This window comes from Pundamilia nyererei, unplaced genomic scaffold (genome assembly GCF_000239375.1).
Source record: "Pundamilia nyererei isolate P.nyererei 1_Seehausen unplaced genomic scaffold, PunNye1.0 scaffold00151, whole genome shotgun sequence".
Taxonomy (NCBI): domain Eukaryota; kingdom Metazoa; phylum Chordata; class Actinopteri; order Cichliformes; family Cichlidae; genus Pundamilia; species Pundamilia nyererei.
In genome coordinates, this window is record NW_005187552.1 from 955,644 (window position 1) to 974,778 (window position 19,135).

A 19,135-nucleotide genomic window follows, 5' to 3' on the forward strand; every position below is an offset into this window, starting at 1 on the left:
TAGTCTGATGTCCTGTAATCATTATGAAGCTATGATTTGAAAAACAATAAAACATCACGTTTTTGTATAAAGTATCGATATCAGATCAGTATCGTCGATACCACCCTGAATTTTACTTGGTATCGGATCGGAAAGGAAATCAGTGGTATCGCACATCACTGGTAAACATTAGGATGACAGCAACCCTGCGTGCAGTCTGCTTTGGGTGCTAGCGGACTGCACGGAAGACACCGCCTTACCTGCAAACTTTCTCTAACTACTCACCAGCGACTAATGCACCTGTGAAAAGTGCAACTGAAAACTGGAAATGGAGACTGCCCACCTACAAAGTAAAAGCTGCACCTTTTAGTTTTTATTTTGTTATCGTATTGCCGTCATCAGAAATAAACAGGTAGTTGACGGAAACTATGAATAAAATTGTTGGTCAGCGAAATTAAGACTGGCAAGTACGAGTACTTAACCCATGTTTGCACAGAAGTTAACACCAGTATGGGCAACTACAGTAACCTGCAAGCAGCCAGAGCGATTATAAGAAAGAAAGAAGAAAGAAAGAAAGTGTACTTTATTGGTCCCCGTGGGGAAAATCGCTCTCTGCATTTAACCCATTCACTCAGTGAAGCAGTGGGCAGCCATTGGAGGTTGTAAAAGCAGTGTCCTGCAGACAGCTAGCAGACACTTTCCTAAGCTAGCTCATGAGTACCTAAACTGTGAAAGTCATTTCTAAGCAAAGAACAAAATAGTATCTTCATTTATTACTACAATATTCAGAAAACTCTGTATACTTTTGGTAATGATTTGAAGTCCTGTCCTGTTTTGCTGGGGATAGTAAATGCAGATTTGTGTGGTGATATCCACAGCCTTACCAACTGAAGTTAGAGTTATTTATCTGTGTAAGGCTAGCACATGATTTGACAGCAGAGAACTAATATTGTTGTGCAACATGCCATGTAATATGCCTCAGCTTTTGCCCACTCCCTCATCATCATAATGAGCACTTCAGAGGCTGCTGGCTGCCAGCGTGCTTTTTGTTGCGTCCTCGTGTTCTGAACTGAACACTTCAGCTATGCTGTCTGTGCTCACTGGCGCTGGTGCAGTCTACAGGGGCATCTGTAAGCCTGTCTGGGTGTACTCACAGGATTAGCCCCAATAAGGCACAAGATGGTGGTGAGACTGGATGTAGGAGTGTGTGTACATTTACTCTCACACGCTGCCACTCTGGAAATCCATGCACCTGAAGTACCTTAAAAAAACACTGTTATTTTTAAATCTGCACATTTTCAGCCCCTCATTTTCTGTTTTTCTTTTTGTTCACAGTCAATGACTAACCTGGGCTTTGGGATGCTCTAATCCCCTTATTAGGTAGCAACTGGATTTTAGAGAAGCATGTCTGTATCTGTGCGTGTGTGTGTGTGTGTGTGTGTGTGTGTGTGTGTGTGTGTGTGTGTGTGTGTGTGTGTGTGTGTGTGTGTGTGTGCCATTGATGCTTTGTCACCCACTGATCAACCTACCGCTATTTCCAAAGCCCATTCAGTGTGTGAAATTACAGTTAAATTTCACTTTCCTTTTATTTCAAAGGTTAGATTGCAGATTACAAAAACCAGTGACTTTAAAGTTACAATTTTCTATATTTTTACCATGGAGAAAATTTTCTATATTATTTTGATAGCGATGTTCCTTTTGTAATGTCACATTGCAAAGGGAACATCGCTTATAACGCTGAGTCTTTAGAGAATAAACAACCAAATTTGCAGCTTCCCACGTTTCACCGAGCTTCACGGCACATTTTAGGTCACCTGTTTCCCTGTGGTGTCTTTTTTTCCCCCATCCTCAGCAGCTTTCATCAGCGACAAAGAAAAATCACATCCAAACCACATGTACACAACTTCATACAGTACAGTACAGCACAGCCAAATGGCAGACTGACATAGTTGGCAACTAAAAATCGTGTCGCCTGAATTTTTTTAGGCTAATACTAGGTTTACAATTATGTCAAAGCCATGCGCCATTTTCTCTATTAGGTTACCTGGATAATGGCCATATACAGTAAACATAACACATACAGTTGGAATATACAGTCCTGTGAAAAGTCCTGTGTCCCTGCTCCTTATTAAAGGCTATCCAAACCTACGTGATCCTTTGTGCCTTTGTAAATCATGAATTAACTATGATTAACCATGTTTTCTGGAAAGCTAAGTTCAATTTCACTAGCAACTGTCAGAACTATTGAATCAAGAAATCCCTTAAATTGAACCTGTCTGACAAAGTCTCTCGAATACCAACACATCATATCGCGATCTAAAGAAACAAACTCACTGACATCTAAAATCAGTGTTGGGAAGGTTACTTTAAAAATGTATTCCACTACAGATTACAGAATACATGCCCAAAATGTAGTTTGTAACATATTCCGTTAAGTTACTTAATGTGAGTTTTGTATTCCGAATATTTTGGATTACTTGATATATTGCAGTGCTTTTTACAACTACATGAATGTACTATTGCTGTGTCATTTATTACTATTACTGAAGGCTACTTGCCACCGAGCTAACATTGTTAGCTAGCGTTAGCTGAGGTTAGTTCACAGACCTCAGACTGTTAGACTTGAGGGCGTTAACAACCTGCTAGCTGCAAATAATCATGTGCAGTTCTGAAAGCAACACCAACTACATTTTTAAATCTTAATATAAAATGAGTAACGGTAGGGTGGACATTAGGCAAGGCTGCATTTTTTGCAGTGATCTCATGTAGAAAACTATTTCTGTTGCAGTAACATATTTCTTTCTGTCTGCTTTCAGAACTGCACATGATTATTTCCAGCTAGCAGGTTGTAATGCAGCCTTCTTTAATAGTAATAAACCACACAGTGATAGTACATCAAAGATACTGAAGTGGCACAAAACCCAGGTAGCTACCACAACTAAGGTAGCTGCAGTGGGCTAATGTTAGTTTTTTTTTTTTTAATGAACTTCCAGATGTTTCTTTAGGTTGGAGTCTTTTGACGCTTAGAGCAGCGTGGTTGCTGGCAAACAGAGTTTGCATTGCACGGTCAAATATCCAGTCAGAGCCTCTTATTTTTGGTTTTGTTTGGGTTCCCGGCAATAGAGAAATGCCAGCCTAACATATGAAACAGGTAAAGACCGTTGTGCAGTCCATTTATTTCAACAAAGTCACTGTATTCTAATTATCACCTATTTACACTGTAACTGTAACAGGATACAGCTACTCATATTTTGTATTTTAAATATGTAACGCTGGTACATTTAATCCATTACTCCCCAACACTTACCAAAATTAATCCAAGAGCGCTTTGACGACTCATCCAGGAGGTCACAAAAGAACCCAGAACAACATCTGAAGAACTGCCGGGCTCAGTTTCCTCAGTTAAGCTCAAGACTTCATGGCCAAAACACTGCCAGCTATCACAAATGCATGATTGCACTTCTTGCTGCCAAGGGTGGCGCAAACTTAGTTATTAGGTTTAGGGGCCAGTTTTTCACTCCGCACCAGGTAGGTATGGAAGTTTTCTTTCCCCTTAATAAATTTACTCAGGTTATCTTTGTCTAACATTAAACTTCATTTGACGAGAAACGTGTGAAAAATATGAAAAAAGGAGATTAAGAAATCAAGAGATGGGGGGGCAAATACTCTCTCACAGCACTTTAGGCGAGTGCTGTTAAAACTGTAAATTAATAAAACTGGGAAGGTGAAAATGGTAGATGGATATGGAGAGTGATGTGGAGTGCAGGTGAGAAGCACAAAGAAAAGGAGCTGGCTGGGGACGTCAGTGGTTGGTTACACCGATACGCCCACATGGATCTGTCCAGGGGATTGGGATCAGATACTTCATTTGAGCAAAGCAACACTACATCAAAGACATTCAAATGAAGTAGTCTTCTATTGCAAATTAAGCTCCAGGGGGGTGTATGTGTGAGGATGTGTGCGCAACTGTGTGCTCGAGAGTAGAGAGCAAATGACGAGAAGCAGGGGTGTGAGGCAAAAATCAAGAGAGGAAGAGGCTGAAAGAAAGGTGTGTAGGCCTAAGCTCTTTATCCATATCTAAAAGATCTATAAGAAGTGTACACACTTCATGTCTGTGCTCAAATCTCTGTAAGATGTTGAGAACAGTATGCAATGCGTGCCCGTGTGAAGATATAAAGCACTTTGATGGGGGAAATTCTCGGCAAACAACACAGAGATTTGACCGTGAAAGTGTTTAAATAGGGAGATTTATTCATTCTGACCCACCAGATATTAGTTTTTTTGATAGTTTTTTTTCTTGATGACTTCGTCACCTGGACAGTATTACATGTCAGCACATTAACGTAGACGATAATGCATGGCTGCTAAAGCCCGGTGCTCCTCTCTGAGGTAAATAGATCTACAATTAATTCTGAATGTGTATTTAACGTTGGGGGGGCGGGAGAAGCTTTAGGTGGCAAAGTAATTTCCACGTTCCTGCCGCTATCTCCCCCACGCGCCTCCACACCAGATCAATAAGCTTTTAACTGATCAGCTCTGACTCTAGCAAGCAGCCAATCTTGTGGTTTTTACACAGAGAGCTGAGAGCAAGCATAAAAGCTACTCGTAAACTTTTACGAGAAACAAGGAGCAAATCCTGACATACGGCGGAGAAATTTCACGACTTCTTTGCTCCGAAACGCGCTGGTTCTGGTCACTCGGCGTGGGCGGTAAGATTCCTGCTCTTTAGAGGGAAAAGAGGTTATTTCATTATTAAGCACACTGTTCAGAGCTGCCCCTTGGAATATTAACACATCCAAGGGAGGCCTCGAGCAGGCGCTAATCGGCTAAGGTGCTTTAACGTTTTTTGCTGAGTGTGTCATACAAAATGCCTTTTTCTTTAATATCTCCATGTTCAAAGTAAAATGTCGACTAAATAGGCCAGTAATAAGTGTTTATGGGATGTAGGTACGTGACAGAGAGAGAAGCTTAAATCCCCCAACCCCCACTTTTAATGTTTATTTCCTCCTGAAAGATTAAAAAGTACATAAGCAAACAGGACTGGGTGTGTTTTGACTGGCCCCCACCTTGGCTAATGTGCTCTAATCGCACGAGAAAACACCCGTCTCCTTGTCATGCGTGACGAGCGTCCGACTGGCCAGAAACTTCCCGTGTGGTAGTATCTCGGGCAGGTAATACCATCCCGTCGCAGCTTTACACCTTCAAAGCTCCAACGCTATCTTGTTTCACCAGAGACAATCGCAGGATTTCAAAGGAGCTGCTGGAACATTTACAGTACACACACACACACACCGGAGTAAATCCTTATATTTCTGACGGAAAGTTAGAGAGGAATTTTTGGGTGCTTGAGGAATGCACCTCTGTGCTTTGGACCTGCAGATAAACCAGCAAAGAAACTAATCTTTTAGTAATTTACACAAAACCTTTTTACTGCCGGCGAGCATCTCCCGGCACGATTAGCAAAAGGATTTATTTTTATATTCACCAGACTGGGAATTAATATTTAAGTCCCCCTGGTAGCAGCATTGTGTCATTTCGAAGCTGATAAGTGTATGGATGTGTCTATGAGATTTCTCTCCACTTGCTGGTGGCACAGAGGAAGTAATCTTCCTCTGTCTTCAGTTTAGACGCGTGAATTTATTGTGGCATTTATGAGTTGTTGTTCTTTTTTTTTTGTATTTTAATGAAAAGTCGCTTTCTTTAAAGAACTATCAGGATAAGGAAATGTCCTCGCATTTTTACCGGCTCGTGTTTTGCGAAGCGTTTTACTGGCTCGCTTACATCGGTTTCGGAGACGGGTGAGGGAGGGGAGCGTGTTGTAACTCTGTAATCTGCTCAAATAAGCAACACGGTTTTATCACAAGCTCTTTAGTCATGCATTAAAAGTAAACACGAGTCGCATTCAATATACTGATTAGATGGAAGGTCATAAAGAGGTTAGAGTTCTCGTGTTTACCTTAAGATTGCAAGTCTCTTTTTCATGGTAGACACACTTCACGTTGACTGATGAATCTTCATGAGTGGCACCTTAAAGGTCTTGGAAACGTGTGCGGATAAATGGAGAGAGAAGAAAAGACATCCCCCAGAGAGATGTGAGGAAAAGTGCATGGAGATGGAAATTAGCTTTCAGGCGTGGTGCATTTCTTTGTGTGTTTTTTGTGATGGCGTCTCTGCGCGCATGCAGTTGCCTGGATGTCCTTTGAATCCATATGCATGCAGAGCGCATAAAGAGTATGTTCAGCAGTGTCAAGCTCAATGGCCCTTTTGTTAGATACACCATTCTGGTACGGGATTGGACCTTCTTTGGTCTTCAGAGCTGTCTTAATTCTCCATTTCACAGATTCAACAAGGTGCAGGAAGCATTCCTCAGAGATTTTGGTCCATGTTGACATGACAGAATCACACAGCTGCTGCAGATGTGAATTTTCCCACATCCCAAAGGTGCTCTGTGGGATTGAGATCTGGTGACTGTGGGGGTCACCTGATCACTGGTTTGCTGAACATGACTCGTTGTCATGTTCAGCAAACAGTTTGATTTGAGCTTTGTGACATGCTGTGTTATGCTGCTGGAAGCAGCCATCAGTAGATGCACGACTACACTGAGGTCATAAAGGGATGGACATGATGGAGCCTCGGCCTCTCCGCTATCATAGGGCGAGAAGTAGAATACACCCTGGGCAGTTATCACAGGGCTAACACAGAGGGACAGACACCCATTTACAACTATGGGCAATTTAGAATCACCGATTAACCCTCTCAACCCACAACTCACTGACTCAATCTCTTTCAGACCAGTGTCTGTAAACTCTACAGAAAATCCCAGAAGAACAGCAGCTTCTGAAAGGCTCAGACTAGATTGTCTGGCACCGACAACATCGGCACACTCCTTAAGTCGCATAACATCTACCCGTCTTTTAGCCTGTCTCATGTCTTTTAGCCTGTCTTCCTTCTCTCACCCCAACAAGGTCGCAGCAGATGGCCGCCCCTCCCTGAGCCTGGTCCTGCTGGAGGTTTCTTCCTATTAAAAGGGAGTTTGTCCTTCCCACTGTTGCCAAAGTGCTTGCTCATAGCAATCAAATGATTGTTGGGTTTTTCTTTGTATGTATTATTGTAGGGTCTACCTTACAATATAAAGCGCCTTGAGGCGATTGTTGTTGTGCTTTGGCGCTATATAAATAAAATTGTATTGATTGAATTGAATCTACCCCATTCTGATGCTCAGTTTGAACTTCAGCAGGTCGTTTTGATCATGTCTACATGCTTAATGCATTGAGCTGCTGCCATGCGATTGGCTGATTCGATATATATATGTTACTGAGCAGTTGAACATGTGTACCTAAAAAAAGAAGGCATTTAACAGCAAAAATGTATATGTATTAAGAAGGACTAGATGGTCAGATTTAGTTATTTTACAAGGAATAAATAAATTTTGTTTCACTGCATCTTTAATTGTCATAGTTTCGTCCTTCATCAGCTATGATGTTATTTCTCATTTTTCTACGAGAGTTCCTCCTGAAAACTGTGGAAACTGCTGCAGCACGTCTGAAGGGCACACAGTTAACAACCAGACAAAAATAATTTGCTAAAGAAGACACACACAAATATGACAAATTCTCAAATCCAGAGTTCAACCAGAAAGTTAGTAGATGACCTGATTTCACAGTACCGGTAACTCCTTTACTTTAGTTTGATCTTCAAAAAGTCTCGTTACCCTTTTGCACCTGTGACTCATTTCACAGGCTCCTCTTCACAAATGAAAGGCGTTGTAAATTAATGCGCGAATCACAAAGTTTGTTTCGCTTTGTTGTGTGCGCGTCGAAAGTACTGCTTTCTTTTGATCAGTCAAATGTGCGGAAAAGAGTTTAAAGACCAAATTATCTCGTGTTCCAAGTCGCAGCTCGTGTTTCGCAAATTTGGCGAAACGAGCTCGTGTGATCCTGTGACCTCTTGCTGTGTTTTGCCCTGCTGGGTTTCTTTTAAGCAATGTCACCGCACTCCAAGGTCCCAACAGTTATCTTAATGAGTGCAATGTTGTTACTAATGATAAGACATAAAGGGACACTCAAAACACATAACCGTATATAAATGTGCCTTTCTTTTCTTTAGGGGAGCACTACTCAGCCTGTAACAGCACTCTAATCTCTTGATTGTGGCTAAGCTTTATTAGGCCTGAGAAAATAACATTGATTAAGACATCAAAATTATCTGTGGTTAGACCTTACATTCTCTTTTACATATTTTTAAATTAAGATCTGTTTTATAGGCTGGAGGTGTGGTCATTTTTAAACATAAGGATATTTAACAGTGTCAAGCAGTTTTGAAGCTACATTATAGCTGTTTTAACACGTGAACTGAAGACAGTGTTGAGTTTTTCCTTTCACATATGAGACACACTACAGTAGATAATCCGCTTCAGAGCAGGGGCCTCAAACCCTTGGCTCATTCACTCATCTCCTTTGACTTCCTGTGGCTTTTACAATAAAACTAGACGAATAAGAAAATTAACCTCTTAATTTTACTGCACGTGGTAGGCTAAATTATATTTACAGCTGCTTAGAGTGTCACCTTCGTTACGATATGGTAAGAAAGGACAAGATAAACATTTTTTGATAATAAAGTTTGCCGACTTATGGCTTTAATCAAGAGGCAACTTATGGGACTGAAAAATGAGTCCACCACAGATGTGCTGTAAAATGCAGTTCATGATGTGGCCAAAAGTGAGTCCATCCTCATAGACTTTTATATTAAAATGTCGGTTTTAGTCTCTATATCTTCTGCCTTGATAAAAACTGGACATAGACATGTCTGCCTTTACTGGCTGGTTGCAGGAGCCAGCAGCTCTCTGCTCTCTGGACTTGCAGTGCCGCCCGGTAGAGCGGCGTCCTCACCCGAGGTTGGTGCGCCAGCGGGACCTGCCAAGCTGGAGACGGAGGTCATTGCCTGTAGGGGTCCTGCCAAGCCTGAGGTCGGCTTGCTGTCCTGTTCGGCCTCTCTTCCATCAGAGGCTAGCACGATGTGTGGTCCTCTGCGCTGGCCGCCTGCCGAGCCGCCGGGGAGCCTCAACTCACAGTCCTTACCTGCTAAACTTTAGTCCTTAAACTGGATCTCGCAACCATGTTTGCAGTCTTGGTGCCATTGGATAATATTGAAACCAATTATCTGACATATAACAAGTTTGGGCGGTGAGTGAAATTCTAGCATTTTATTAGCCTATCGGTTAGCAAAAATTAGCCGGTGTCATTCCAGTGCACCCATGAATGCTGTTGCTAACCAGGCTTGCTAGGGTCAGGCCTAAATATTGTTACGTCTGGTTTGAAAATAAAAGAAACCTCTATAATAATATGAGCAGGCGCTTGGCGACAGTGGTATGGAAAAACTCCCTTTTAACAGGAAGAAAGCTGACTTTTGATGAAACAGGGGTAAATAATGGGGGTTTCCCATACCTGTTTGAAGCGAATGGTCCAATCCGCATGCACCCAGAATTAAAAATGTCTGACACAGGACTGGTTCCCTACACCCCAGAGCCAAGCTGCTTGTCTGCTCAGTTACACAGTAAAGGTTAACAAGGAATAACGAATCCAGCATCTTTACTAAGCATCAAACATGGAGGATGTGTAAAGCGCTTTACAAATACAGGCCATTATGGCAATTTTGTACCACAGCAGAAGCCTGGCATGTTAAAAATCGCTTAATTTCTGATGCAATTGTGCTAGAACATTTCCGTTTTCCCAAGCAGCTCATGTCAAGAAAGTCAAAGCTCTTATGCATGTGTGAACACAACGTTTTGTGAAAATGAGTTAGAATCTCAGCAATCTCAACCTCAGGGTCAAGGTCAGAGGTGAAGTTTCCTAAAAATCATGTGAACGCAATAACTCCATAGGTGCATCTACTAGAAGGGCTTTTTTTCTGTCTTCAGTTCACCATCTTTATGGAAGTGCTGTACTTACAGTAATGACTGGAGAGCCCATTTAGGTTCTAATAAAACCCGATTATCCTTTAACTTGCTGTCTGTACTGACACTGAACTGAAAGTGGCCTAAGAACCGGTGGTAGCGGGATGTAAGCCACTCATCAGCAGCTTCTGTTGCTGTGCTGATACTGCTCACACTGCACTCCTCCACACCAGAGGCAGTCGTAAAGTGCTTTAAAATAATAAAGGCATTTAAAGTGGCCATTAAAGTCAATGTCACTTCAGATTAACACGTGCGCCCCTGCGGTGTGCACGCGCATATGAAACAGACATGACGCTTCATTTATTAAACACAGTCACAGCTACAGTGTCGACTGATCTGCTGATTAAAAGCCGCAGCTAGATGAGGTTACACGCGCGCGCGCGTTCACGGGACGAAGCAATCGTCAGCACTGCTGAAGTGCATTTTAATTGAGGGCAAATTTGCACGTTCTCTTTCCCCGAATGTATCGCCGCTGCGTCCCTCTCGTCGGCATGGTGGGTGGGTGATGAACTTCATCATCTATCATCGTTCTTCCTCCCGTACCATCTTGCTTTCTTGCATGAATTAGAATAATAACTGAGCTGACCGAAACTGGTAGAAAGGCAAGAAAGTGTGGAAGGGGCAGGGGGCCCCACTTCACACTTGAAGAATTTCTATGCTGGACACATTGGCTGATGCCAGCCGAAACACGGAGGAGGTTAAGTTTGATACAAATGCTGCGAGACATGTGCCTGGACTATTATACGTTTTCCTTACCACCGTGGATTTCTTTCTCTTTTTTTATGCTACAAGTTTCTCTCTTTTTATCTTTCATATTTTTTCTGTTTAAAATCCTCTCCCTCAAGTTGGACTTTTTTTATCCTTGGATGAATTTTCTTTTTCCCCACTATCCCTATATTCCAAGTTACAGCTTGCAGACTCTAAACTCTCTCCTCCTTTTACTTTCTCAACCTCCTTTTGTCCTTCTATCTCCTTTTCACATCCTTATCTAAAGGCTGTGTCTGATAGATGGATCCGCTACATTTACTTGAATCTGACAAATGCAGCGCTTCTCTTCACAAATCATCACACGCTGTGGTGTGACGTGGAGGGCGGACAGTAGAAAAACACAGCATCGTCGGCACCTCCATGAACATGCAAACAAACACCGGGGCTCTTGGAGGTAGCTACATGCGTGCATGTTTGTGTATGCTCCACTGCCTCCATTATCAGAGCTTTTTTCTATTATTTTTGCCCTTTATTTGGCAGCATGCTACAAAAATATGTTGTTTTTTTTTAGCAAACTAAATTATTAAAAGCTATTAATAATGCAACCTTCAAAGCCACAGTGATTCAATCCAAGTTGCATTCATTTCTCATTCATATCCTTTGACTTCACTAAGCAACAGCTTAATACATACAATAAACTTTTCAAACAACTTTTTAAACATTTTAATTATTTGATTGTGAGGGCTGCCAAATGCACACCATAAAAAAAGAACCCAAAAAATAACAGTAGAGCAGGTTCCCCTTGTAATTGTGCACTGCTGTTTATTTCACTGAGCTTCAGGAGCAGTAACATTTACACCAATCAGCCACAACAATAAAACCACTGAGAAGAGAACTAAATAACCTCCATCATCTTGTTGCAAAGCAAGGTAATGCTTAGAAACCCTGAGTCCTGCTTGCATTCACTTTGAGCTTGTACCACCCAAACATTGTAACAGACAAGCTGAGGGGCAGGGAGGGGTGCCCAGCGGCATAATGCACCACAAAGACTCCTTAAGAAGAGCTCAGGGAACAAAACAAAGCAGTAACACAGGCTCCAACCTCTCTAGACTCCAGTCGGGCATCTAGTGTACACCTGAACCAACCCACCCCACAATGAAAGAAAAGTCTTCTTTCCGCTGCTCTCTTTAGGGGTCACCATGGTAACATTATCTACCTCCACCCCATCCTCAGCATCCTCCTCTGTCACACCAACCCTCTGCACTTCCTCCTCCACTACATCCATGAAGCTCTTCAACATCCTTTGTCCAGTATATCCACTATCCCTCCTCCGCACATGTCTCTAACTTTGTCTCCAAACTGCTGAGCCTGAGCCGTCCCTCTCATGTCCTCATTTCTACCTTTGTCTATTCTGCTCACTTCCAATGAAAACCTTAGCATCTTCAGCTCAGCCTCATGTACGGTAACCGTCCCGTATCTTTACTCCTTGAATCTTCACTGTTACACCTGTCTCTCCCTCTCATTCACACTTGTGTTTACATTCTGGGTTTTTTTCTGTTGACTTTCATTCTTTTCTCTCTCCTGGGCATACCTCCACCTCTCACTGCAGATCACAGCATCGTCTGCAAACATCATATTCCACAGAGACGCTTGCCTGATGTCGTCTGTTGGTCAATCGGCCCTGCAAACAAGAACGGTTTCAGAGCCAAACGCTGAGTAACCGTGTACTTTTTTACTCTAAAATGTTGTACTTTTGTATATTTGTTATGTATAAGTTGTAGATCTCCCGACACAGCCGTGAGGTCCTCAGCCAAGGCCCTTGTAGTCATCCCACAATCTCGGCCAAGGATGATCGGGGATCTGATGGGTGAGTTCACTTTCATCTTCTAAATCCCTTTTAAATACCTGTTTTTATTAGCAGGCTTTTTCTGTGCTTCCATTTTAACTTATTGCTACAGTATGTTGCTCTTCATAATTATTTTATCACCTTCTCATAGTGATCTTTAACTTATCTTAATTCTTCTATATTTGCTTTTAATTGGCCTTTTTTGTTTTGATTTTCTTTATTCCATGTTTTGCATTTCATTGTGTTGCCAGCATTCATGCACCTGATGTAGTTTCACCTTCATCTCTTGTATATTTTATTTGCTGTTTGTTTCCTATCGATCAACCACTCTGAGTTTAATTATTATTAATCATTATTTATCTCTGGCTCTCTTCCACACCAGATCTTTTCGTTGCCTGATTCTTGGGGTTTTCTCTGTTTATTCTAGAGTCCTTATTTTAAAGTATAAAATGCTTTTCTATATAAATAAAATTGAATAAACTGAAATTGTTTCAGACTCATTTCTCTTGTTGGTTTTTTTGCACTTGCTTCAGTCTCCTGTACCCAGTCCTGGACAGATGGCCACCAGAGCCAGAAGTCCTTCTGGTTATTGTGCATTTATAGTGAGTTCCTCTTTTAGGTCCCTCATCTACTTCACAGTAGCCACTGTTATTGTCATAGAGAAAGCTGATGTTATGGAGAACCTCCACATCTGTCTGGGGATGTCAGTAACTAGGGTTAAAAGGTTTCGCTTGTTTTATACGTAGGTGTCGTACATGTGCCCCTCGTTCAAGCTTATCACCTGCATGTGCATGTGGGGTAGAAGGCGGTAAGAGAAACTGATGCGGGGCAGTAAATAGGATGGTGCATAATGGGTAAATGTTTTCCAATATGTTGGTTTGATTTCCTTTGACCAAAAAAAGCGCTTTAAGTGGATTTTGGAAAGACGGGATTTTTGAATGAGGGATAAAATGATGAGAGCATGACAAAAGATTATGCACATACAAATGGAGAAAGCCATTTTTAAAACAACTAAAGCACTCAGTGTGAGTCAGAGACAATAAATCCAGCAATTTGACAACGTGCGTGAAAGGTGCCATTTGTAGCATTTTTTCCATTCGTTGTCATTTTGTACTTTAAAACATTTAAGACACAATAGACAACCTGGCCGTGACAGCGGTTGGTAGCTTTTATTTCAGGGTATTTTTTAATTTGCTTGTTTTGTTTTCTTGGTTATTTTAGTAATTAAAGCTCCGTGTCTATTAAAACATTTCCAGTTTTACCCCCTTAATTACTCAAAAACGTGCTTTTTCCTTTGTTGATTGCTCGTCAGTCTCTTCAGAAACTGCAGAGACTTCTGCATTTTTTATAAAATTCAATTGTCAGTAATAAATTCAGTTAAATTAATAATAATCGGATTGCATTTTTTGTGCATAACATCATAACTTTCGCTCTAGAATGAATTAAATGAATGCATGTAGTTTGAAAGAGGTAGTCTGCAGATTAATCAAGGCCTACGTGTTGGTGTTTACAACTTTAGTAAGAGGACAAAGAAACTTCTTTCTTCTGGTCACACTAAGAAAAAATGTGGGGAAAAAGATGTAGGTTATGATGTGCAAATGACCTGTGAGTCATGGTTCTGTGTCGTGCCCTCAGGTGTATCTGGTCTGGCCCGATGAACTAAAAGCCAATAAAAAGGAGGCAGGACGCTGGTTCTCTGTCTCTCTCCCTTCTGGCCCCTGAAACAGCAGCAGTTCGTGCTGATTTAGCCTTTGTTTTGCTGTTTTCTTCTCTTTGATCCATCCTGAAGTCCTTTACGTTTTCACACTGGGTTAGGTTAGAAGGAAAGACAATCAATCTTATGGAGCTTTGTTGGCTGGTCTGACTGGATGAGCAGCTTCTCTTATTTTTGTTAATTTTGACCACCCCACCAGTCTTCTGTTGATGTATGGTAATTCTTTACTTGATTTTAATAACAATAAAACTTGTGGCTTTTTTGTATTTCTTTCTAGTCCCGAGACCTCTGGGGGCTGATAAGCAAAAACCAATTACAGCAGGCTGATTTTTGTAGCTTGCAGTGTATCTCACTCTAGTATCTGTATCAGTATTGCTAACCTATCTGGTTAGGACATATTTGATCTTTCTGCGTCTGGTTTGCGAGCCACTTCCAGGGCTGGATTCTGTGTCTTGGAAAAAATAAAAAATCCCATGTAAACATCTGCACACATTATCAGGCAGCAAAGCCAAAATTCTTTATTAGGTACACCTTGGTATCAGGTCGGGCCCATGTTTTTGCCTTCAAGACCGCATTAATTCTTCACAGCGCAGATTCAACAAGGTGCTGTAAACATTCCTCAGAGATTTTGCTCCATATATAAATGTCAGCATCACACAGTTGCTGCAGATTTGTCAGCTGCACGTCCATGATGTGAGTCCCCTGTTCGACCACATCCCCAAAGGTGCTCTACTGAATTGAGATCTGGTGACTGTGGAGGTCATGAGTACTGTGTTCAAAGAACCAGTTTGAGTCGATTTGAAATTTGTGACCATCAGAAGATGGGTACACAAAGAGGTGTTCGACAATTCTTATGTAGGTCGTGTTTAAATGATGTTCAGTTGGTACTAAGGGGCCCAAAGTGCGCCAAGGAAATATCATCCACATCATTACACTACAACAACCAGCCTGAACCGCCGATATGAAGCAGCAGGCTTTCATATTGTTAACAAATAATGTTGCAGCAGAAATTGAGACTCGTCAGACGAGGAAGCATTCCTGCTGTCCACTGTTGGTGAGCCCGTGCAAATTACATCCTCAGTTTCCTGTTCTTAGACAGAAGTGGCTGACTGGTGTGCTCTTCTGCTGCTGCTGTAGCCCACCTGCTTCAAGGTTCAACATGCTGTGCATTCAGAGATGCTCTTCTGCACACCTTTGTTGTAACGAGTGTCTGTTTGAGTTTCTGTTGGTTTGAAGCAGTTTCGTAATTCCCATCTGACTTCTAGTATCAGACATTTTCTCCCAAAGAACTGCCACTCGCTGGATTTTTGTCCTTTTCTTTCTCTATAAAACCCAAAAATGGTTGTGTGGGAAAATCCCACAATATCAACAACAGTGACACAGTCAAAGTCATCATGATGCTCAGTTTGAACAACAGCAGCGCATATTGTCCATGCCTAAATTGAGTTGCTGCCATGTGTTTGGCTGATTAAATATTTGCTTTAATGGCCAGGCAGTGCGTATATATGTATCGCTCACATTATATACATATACATATATCAAGTCTAAATAAAGTCTGTTTGAAAGTCTGCACTTCTACATAGGTCTAATTACTCTTAGCCCAACAGATGGAGCAAACTGTTTTAAAGGAGGAAGAACTGCACAGGGAGCACTGGGGTGTCATGTACGACTGAGCAGGGTTGGCTACATCTGGGTGCCATCAAAAATGTGTTAACACCATCATCAAACAGCCAAACCCTAGTTAGTCACTGATTCACACTGGCATCAGCAAAAAACTACAAAGAGGGAATATAGTACTTCTTCTTGACATGTGTGAGACATGAGCTGATCACCTTTCCCACTTTGCATGTAACATGTCATTGTTGTTGTTGTCAGGCTTGTTCTAGGCTGAAAAAGAAATCACATTACTCCTTTAAAAAAAAACGCCACTCATGCAAATAGCACTGAAATTCTCATATTTCTTATTATCTGTCCAAAAAAAGTGAAAATACAAACACCCCCGTGTTCCTTATCTGACATCTCATAGCAAAAAGCAATGTGAGCGCTGCAGCTCTGTGCCTCCCATGCAGCGTCTGTAGCCAGTAAATGGGCCCTCGCTGCGCTGCTGCTAGTTGTGTGACCAATTTGACCAAAAAGCCCTATCAAACCCCTGCCCCTCTTGTTCCAAAAGGTCACAAGCACTTCAAAGGGGAACCCTTATTCAGCCAGCAGTGGGGATATGAAGGAGTAAGTTCCAGTGCGCGAGCTTCCTGCCTTTTCCGCCGCCGTCCAGGCTGTATTCAGAAGCTTCTCAGGGGGATATGATCTACAAATCAAGCCTTGCTCGTGAGTCATACCACCAGCCGAATCCCCCGCCCACCGCCCGGTATTTTTTTTCTCCTCTTTTTCTTTTTGAGCAAACAAAGGTGTTTTGCTTTTCATCTCAGCCGACATATGGGAATACAGAAGGAGAGTAAGGGAAGAAGAGAGGATTTGTAAGTAAAACACCATGGGGGGTCATGAGATAGATTGTGAGAAAAAGTGGACGGGGTATTTTATATGCTAAGGAGTTAAAAAAGAAATACAAGCAAGCCCCCTCCATTCTCTCCGCAGATCTGCTACAGTGATTGCAGTCTGCGTGGGTTGGGGGCATCAAGTTGATGCTGCGTGTATTTGTGTTTAAAGTGTGTGCGAGATCAAACCCACACCAGATCTCAGGTCGTGTTTGATCAGATTTTCAAGATAATCAAATGCGGGGATGACAAGGCGATCCAGGCTGCACGTAATAAAGAACAAAAAGGAGGATTAAACGACCATTAATGCAGTTCGCTTTGGATTCGATTCCCATGAACGTCACTTTGCAGTTTTCACACCGTGCTCACACTGCACCAGCACACTGTGTTCTGCACATCCTGACTGAGGAGTGCACGTCTTGTCTACAGGTGGGAAGATCGATCCAAATATCAACCGTATCAATACCAATGCATGTATTAGTATCTGATCAATACTAGCCTGGTAGGATCGATCCTCTAAGTTCAGTATGTAGCTCACTGAAATTTTCAGAAATTAAAAAGTTGAGTGTTGACTGTGATGTCTAGTTTACTTACAGCCTACGGCACATTTAAACAACGGAAGTCGACCCAAAGAGCCTTTGAGACAGGCACATTTATATTCACGATCTCCAGAAAACTCAGTTTCAAAATACATGAAAAGCTGGAAGTTCTGTTTTGTTGAACTAATTATTGTTAAAAGTAAAAATCGCAGTGATTTAGTCATAATTAATATCTATGCATAAGCTGCCTTCAAAAGTATCGGTATTGGTATCGGTAATAGTGGCCCTATATTTACTTGGTATCAAATCGATACCAATATTTGAAGTATTGCACAGCACCAGCCCTGTTATGTGTGTGTGTGTGTGTGTGTGTGTGTGTGTGTGTGTGTGTGTGTGTGTGTGTGTGTGTGTGTGTGACTCCAGTAAGAGATTTTAGTTGGACAGCCTTCACGTTGATTGACCCACTAGCTTCCAGTAAGCCCCAGTTCAGTATAGAAGTGATGGGAAGAATTCATCAGCAGGAATTTTAATTATTGCAAATTCTGCTTCATTTACTTTTTCAGGCCAACCCCCTTTGTGTTCATTTGTACTTTGGAATTTTATTCTTGAAATACTGGTGGCTCTCTGTCATTAACTCGGGCTTAATTGCACGCCATTAGTTTCACAGGAGACTTCCCTTTTTATTTGGAAAAGCAGAGAGGCAGTTCTGCAAAGGAGGAAAAAAAACGCTACTCAGCATCTTAGCTCTCGCTAAAATGCACCGCTAATACAACATTAATTAGAAAGAATTAGTGTTTGAACCTTTTTTTTAAAGAGCCGCTCTTGCGGTAGATCGCGGTGGGGAAAAATCTTTACCTGGAAATTGATTTGTGAATGGAGCCAAGTGTAACTATTTCATTAGACGCACTGTAGCACCGAAAGAAGCTCCACCATCAGTGACTCAATTTCCAGAACCTTCTTCTTCTTTTTTTATATGCAAGTAAATTTGCACATTTAAGCATCAGAATACACACAGTGAGCATTAAAGGGCTTTTCTGCAGATATCTGTGCTTCACTTCGTCCCTGTCCGTGTCTCCAAGAGTGTTAAATACACCCAACTACATCAGCAGACCATTTTCTGCCTCCCTGTATCTCCATAACCCTCCCCACCCTCCTGTCAGAAGACTGGACCGCACAAGCTTCACCAACACCAGCTCGCCTTGTGTCACCTGTCCCCCCCCCCCTCTGCTCTCGCGCTCCCCTCTCTCCGTCTCTCACTTCTTTCTTGTTTGTTTTGTTTGTGCCCCTCTCCTCTCTTCCTCCTCTTTTCCAATAAGAACAATAGGTTATGGAACGCATTTTCCTGCGGCATTACTCACAGGCACCAGCCGCCACATGCCATTAGCCTCAGCCGAGGGGAGAGAGCGAGAGAGGGGAGCGTTGGGCGGATGGCGCTTTTGGGGCATATCGTTTCTGCCATCTAGTGGTGCGCGAGCAGAAGTGAACGCAGAGAAATGTAGGGAGGGAGAGAGAGGAGATTGTGTTCATGAGCTGGTTTCTAGATGGCAAATTTCCATCCAATTTGTTGAAAGCAGAATACAATACTTGTTTGTCAAGTTGTTCTTTTTTCTCCAGCTGAACAGGTATGATTGGATCTAGCTCCAACCCGTGCCGTTGCCATGTCAGCCTCTATTCAAAGATATTGCAGCGCAACATGGTTTTACTTATTACCAATTATTAAGAGATATTTTTTAATGGGATACAGATCCATTAAAGCAGTACCCCACCCCCCAACCCCACACGTGTTTTTCCTGATTTTCTCAAAATTAAAAAAAAAACAACACACACTCAAAAAGCTGGCAAACAGTATAAATTAATTCTCGACTGTGACATTTTAATGACATTAAAAGGCACCATGGGGATTTC